This window comes from Bos grunniens, chromosome 23 (genome assembly GCF_055505025.1).
Source record: "Bos grunniens cultivar Pamir isolate PY7600 chromosome 23, Bosgru_T2T1.0, whole genome shotgun sequence".
Taxonomy (NCBI): domain Eukaryota; kingdom Metazoa; phylum Chordata; class Mammalia; order Artiodactyla; family Bovidae; genus Bos; species Bos grunniens.
Window position 1 is genome coordinate 37,504,149 of NC_141187.1, and position 6,773 is coordinate 37,510,921.

Below are 6,773 nucleotides of genomic sequence, written 5' to 3' on the forward strand. Positions count from 1 at the left end.
ATCAGGCTGCTAGCAAGGTCAGGTTTTGGTAAGAACTCTCTCTTCCCAGCTTGGCTTCACAGGGTGGGGCATGGGGAAGAGAAACAGATGGAAAGACACAGAGACAGAAGAGAAAACTCTGGTGTTTCTCCTCATAAAGACACTAATCCTACTGGATCAGTGTTCCACGCTGAACTTATTTAACCTTAATTACCTTCATAATCCTTCAAGCTAGGCTTCAGCAATACATGAACCGAAAACTTCCAGATGTACAAGCTGTATTTAGAAAAGGAAGAGGAACCAGACGTAAAATTGCAAAAATCCACTGATCATAGTGAAAGCAAGAGAATTCCAGAAAAACAGCTACCTCTGCTTCATTGACTACGCTATAGCTTTTGTGTTGATCACCACAACCTAGAAAATTCTTAAGGAGATGGGAATACCAAACCACATTTCTCAGCTGTCTCCTGAGAAACCTGTATGCAGGTCAAGAAGTAACAGTTCGAACCAGACATGCAACAATAAACTGATTCAAAATTGGGAAAGGAGTACATCAAGGCTTCATATTGTCACCCTGCTGATACAACTTACATGCAGAGCACACATGTGAAATGCTGGGCTGGATGAATCACAAGATGGAATCAAGACTTCTGGGAGAAATATGAATAACCTCAGATACGCAGATGACACTATTTTAATGGTAGAAAGCAAAGAGGAACTAAAGAGACCCTTGATGAGAGAGAAAGACGAGAGTGAAAAGCTGGCTTAAAACTCAACATACAAAAAGCTAAGATCATGCCATCTGGTCCCATCACTGCATGGCAAATAGATGGGCAAACAATGAAAACAGTGATAGACTTTATTTTCATGGGCTCCAAAGTCACTGCTGATGGTGACTACAGCTGTGAAATTAAAAGATGCTTGCACCTTAGAAGAAAAGCTATGATGAACTTAGACAGCATCATAAAAAGCAGAGACATCACTTTGCTGACAAAGGTCCATAGAGTCAAAGCTGTGGTTTTTTCAGGAGTGAAAGCTGGACCATATAGAAGGCTAAGTGCTAAAGAATTGATGCTTTTGAATTGTGGTGCCTAAGAAGATTCTTAAGTCCCTTGGACAGCAGGGAGATCAAATTTGTCAATCCTAAAGGAAATCAACCCTAAATATTCAATGGAAGGACTGATGCTGAAGCTGAAGCTCCAATATATTGGCCACCTGATGCAGAGAGCCAACTCACTAGAAAAGACCCTGATGAGGGGAAAGACTGAAGGAAGGAGGAGAAGGGGGCAACAGAGGATGAAATTGTTGGACAGTATCACCGACTCAAAGGACATGAACTTGCAAACACCAGGAGAGAGTGAAGGACAGGGAAGCCTGGCATGCTGCAGTCCATGGGGTCACAAAGATTCGGAGACAGCCTAGTGACTGACCAACAAGAAGAACCCTCGTAAAGAACAGTTTCCAGACACAGAACGTTGGGGATTGAGGCTTTAGCACTTGAATCTGAGAAAGACACATTCAGTCCATAACACCACCTGACATAAAGCACTCTTAGGTGGAAAGGGGAAAACGAAGCATGTTTGATATTTTGGTCCTTCAATGTCTTTGTAGGCATTTTTCACCCAGCCCACAGTAAATAGTCAATAAATGAGAACTATGCCGCAGTTCTGAACGGGGTGGATGGGATATGTTAAACAAAGTTGATTCCATGTCACAGAAACAAATAATGATAGTTTTTAAATGCTACAAATTATTGTTCTAAGATTTGCAATAAATAGGTTTAGAACTAACAGAGAAAGGTTGGTTTAGAATTGGGCGCAATTATTCTCTTTATGATGAAGGTACATTGAAAGTTGTATGTTAATACTTCTAGGTCAATCAAGGAGCCCCCAATAGAGCAGCCAACTGATGAAAAATGGTGCTCAGTGTTTCTATTAAATTCATGCTCTTCTTTTTACGCACTAGTTTTTCTTTCATCCTCCATTTGAACTGTTCCTCTTTTCTCCCAAAAGTTCCAAATAATCTCTTTAAATGTTCACAACGTTTGCTAAAACTAGTTTTATTTATTAATACATTAGCTAGATTTTCCTACTCTTACTCCCAGTCCATTGCTTAGTATTTTGTAGAATTTATGCCAAGTTTTTCTGACTTACCATTTTGCAAGCATCAACAACATTGTACTCTGCATTCATGATGAACACTAAGTTATAAGCGTGTGGATTAAGAGATTAGTCAAAGAAAAGTTATAATTTTTTAACTCCTATTTAGGGAATATATTGGTTCCAATCCACAATAAGAAATTAAATAGCTAAATAGAGGTAAATATATGTGCTATATTTGGTTTCAAAACTAAAAGAGATGACACAATAAAACACTCGGGGATGGGATGGGGAGGGAGGTGGGAGGGGGGTTCAGGATGGGGAACACATGTACACCCATGGCTGATTCATGTCAATGTATGGCAAAAACCACTACAGTATTGTAAAGTAATTAGCCTCCAATTAAAATAAATTAATTTTAAAAAATAAATAAAACACTTTAGTAGTTCATATTTGGGGCATTTTCAGTGTTTGCTATCCAAATAATAACTTGTGGGAAGGGTAAAATTAACCAAGAGAAGAGCAAAGATGGGAAGAGGTTGAACTTAGAAAAGCTGGATGAGAAAACATTGTTCTAGAGATTATGGAAGGGAAAAGTCAGGAAAAGAATGACTCCATTTTTACATGACCCTCATTAAAAAAAAATGATATATCTATCAAACATGTTAATATTCTGGTAATGCATATATTTACTGAATGTCCAAATAAGTCTAATTCTGAATTTGTTTGATCACTTCAAGAATAAACAGTATGCCCAGGGCAAAGGGTACTATATCAATGCCACCAACAGCTGCCACAACTCCGGCCTCTCTATCCTTGAAGAAAAAGAACAAGTGGAACAGACCCACGGGAGCTTTTTATCTGGGTTTTTCACCTGAGTGAGTGAGAGAGTACCCTTGTGTTATCAGACTTCAGATTATCAGAGTAATGGTAACCACACATGCGGAAAAAGGTAGATGAACAGTGAGCAACTGAAGAGAAATTAATTATGTAGCTGATGAAGTATGAGTAAAATCAAGGGATGACTAAAATTTGTAGCAGTAAAATCAGTAACAGATCTATAAATTGTCCATGTAGACAACCTTAGTGCAAGCAACGCATTAGACCCAGGACGGCAGCTATTTTACTGTATGAAAGCATGGACTCAACGGAATCTCCATCTGTACAAAAATAAGATTTGCAAAATTCATGGATATGTAAGAAACACCCCAGTTTTGAGTAATCCCTGTTACTGGAGACTCCTACATGGGCATCACATCTACACTGCATCACTTGAGCCATCACTGCTAACATTCAAGGCTCACTAGATTCTGCTTCTACTTCTCTGAAACTACTTATTCTTCATTTATCAATGACTCCTCTGTCACCTCATACTCTTAATTATAAATTTCCTTTCTAAGATTTCCTACAAAATATTATGTTTTGCATCTCAAGGTTGCAATGATTGCCTCTGTGGTGATGACAACATAGTCTACATATCAAGTCTCAATCATTTATACCAGCTCCAACTTTTTATCATTATAATCTTTCCCTTCTGATTCCCTGCTAAACACAGTCCTAATATTACTTAAAATATTTTCACACGCATCTCCCCTTAGACACAATCTGTTCTCTGCCTACAACTTGGTTAATGATACCAGCATTCGTTTCCTCTGCTAAGCTCATTAATAATGAGGATGATAAAATGAAGGAAGGAGGAGGCAGAGGACTTATTTTAATGAATTTAAAATAAATTTAAAATTTATTGAGAGCTATTACATTGCCACACAATTTGCAAAGCACTTTATGTTAAATACTATATTCAATCCTGAGATAAGGAAACCAAGGCTCATAGAAGTGATGGAATTTACACCAGTCACACAGGTAGGAAGCACTGAGTCTGAATCTCATCTAACTCAGAGCTCTCACTATTAACTGTTAAGCTACAATGCCCCCAAGAAAACGATGCTGCCACTCACTATACAGTCTGACTTTCTTTACAGCTCCTTCCTCTCATGTCCCATCCTATTTCCTTTGCAATGTCTATCCACCTCTTCTGCATTCTTCATTTCCTTTACCACTAGACTAGTTCATAGACATCAAGAAAGTAAGTATTTTAATTAGAGAGGCTCAGCTGCTGGGAGTTTAATGCCTAATGCTCAAAGTAGTGAACTAGGAGGCAAAACCCTTCATTGTGAATCCCACTGATGCTGTTACTAAAGACAACATTGTGCCATTTTCTGCCCAGACACATGTCAACAAAATAGACTGCTCTGATATCAGCTTGGGGGCTGCTGTTGGGATGGATTGAGGAAAGCGTGTTTAGGAATGTCATGACTTCTTCATTGCTGCTTTGTTCTAATATCATAAAACAAACTACCAGTCAAAAATGAACACATTAATGACTGATCTGATTCATTAATATGAATGAAACATTGGGTGAAAATAACAAGGGCTCAAGTGGGAACTGTCTTTCCTGGGTCAGGCACTCCAGGCACATACTGAGTTCCAACAAAGTACTTAGACTTCTTTCCCCGGACAAGCAAAGCATTCAAATATAAAAGAACTCACTGAGTAAATGGCAGAATTTCAGAGGGATAAATAAAATTCTTCATGTTAAATTAGAACCCATCAGAATGATTAGTTATTAAATATGCCAGATTTTTAAATGATTCACAAAGTATAAACAATAGCCTACATTCTATAACTTTGCAACTTTTACCACATTCAAAAATAATTGCATACACAAATGAATAATCAGAAATTTTTAAGGCCAGCTACTCTGAGCAAAAATCACATATTACCAAACGCACTGAATTATGCTGATTTTAATGAGATTATTTCCTATGGTTGCTTAGCATGAAGTCCTTAAGAGCTTGATACTCGTGTTATAGCGTGCTCCTGGAATGACCCTTTGCATCATCTAGTCACGGACCTGCAGAGTATGAGATATCTCCGATGCTATCCTATCAAGGGCCAGGGAGAATGTGACAAAACTGCAAGTACATGAAGCAGTCATAAGGAGGGCAGTCTGCAAGGTGAGCACCCTGCTGAGGGCTTCCTTGCTTTTCTCCTGAATCAAAGAGGAGAACTCTGTAATGAGGAATGGGTTTTGAAATATCTCACTTTGTCAGAACAAAATTACGGCCTCCTGTATCCTAGACTGCTATTACAAAGCAAGAGCCTAGTCATTCACACTGATAGATTCTACTGTAAGTGGGTCGGAATTCTGCTGCAATATTTGACATGTGCAGCCTTCCCTGCATTGCGCACAATTCCACCAAAAGCTTTTCTCTTCCTGGGCACAGGTGGTTGAAACATTTTCAAGGGTGAGAGAACCACAGAATAGAATTTCCAAGATGAGCGCTTTCTTCAAAGTATATCCCAGTACATTCACTAGTAAAATTCTGCTCATATCCTTTCGGTTCTCCTGAAAACAAAGGATGAGAGTTCAAAGAAAGAAAAGAGAAAGTCAAAACCAAAATGGAGTTATGTTTATAGTTTTTAGATTCCTAACAGGTTTCTTTTAGGCTGACTCCGAAATCTATATCTAGAGAGCTTTATATTCATGCTGCTGCTAAGTCGCTTCAGTCGTGTCCGACTCTGTGCGACCCCATAGACGGCAGCCCACCAGGCTCCCCCGTCCCTGGGATTCTCCAGGCAAGAACACTGGAGTGGGTTGCCATTTCCTTCTCCAGTGCGTGAAAGTGAAATCTCAGTCATGTCTGACTCTTCGTGACCCCCTGGACTACAGCCTACCAGGCTCCTCTGAACATGGGATTTTCCAGGCAAGAGTACTGGAGTGGGTTGCCATTGCCTTCTCCATTATATTCATGTATATTCCTCAAATCTTAATTTGATAATTAGAAGGAACAAAGAAGAGCAAATACTAATAAAACTCGTAAGAAGTCATTGTCTTTTGGGTGTTTAGGTTCATCCTGAAGTCAAGACAAACAAGATCTACCCTGACTTTGTGTGGTCAGAATCCCCATGCCTGCAGATAGACAATGAAGATACACATCATTCTGCATTTTTATTCTGTTCCACTGCCTGTGGAGGGATTCACATCAAATTGACATTTATACCAAGCTCCTGGTGTGCCAAGTCTACAACAAAAAGTGCCAAGCCCACATCCATCCCATCCATTTCTGAGATGGTTCTAGTGATCCATCCCACTGCAAACTCCATTGAGCTTTATAGCTTTTTAATGCATGCCTGGGTGTAACGGATCTCATCTTAATAAAAACAAACAGACTTTGTAGCGATGTCAAAATCTAAGAACAATTTGTCAATGTTTCTTATCTTTCTTTAATATAAATTCAAAAGAAAACCCATTCCGACCATTGAGAGAAAGAAGTTCTTATTAAAATTTGTCACAAATACAGAAGCTGGCATTACAAAGAAGACCATTAACAGCTTACGTTAGAATCACAGTCAATTATTCTGGGTCAAGTTATTAGAATCAAAGAATTAGATAATTATTCGTCATGCTAGTTACACTACCAAGAAGACTGAATTTTCAGGATTCTTTATGAAAGCCAGTCACGAACTATCAGCCAACTATCACAGTGTTACCCCAGACAGTACAAATGCTTTCCAACTAGTATACCCAAATAGCATGAAGTTTACTGAACTGTCTAAAGATTGTCAGGGTGCTGCTTAGTCCTTCTGGGCTGCTATAACAAAAGATCACAGACTTATAAACAATGGAAATAG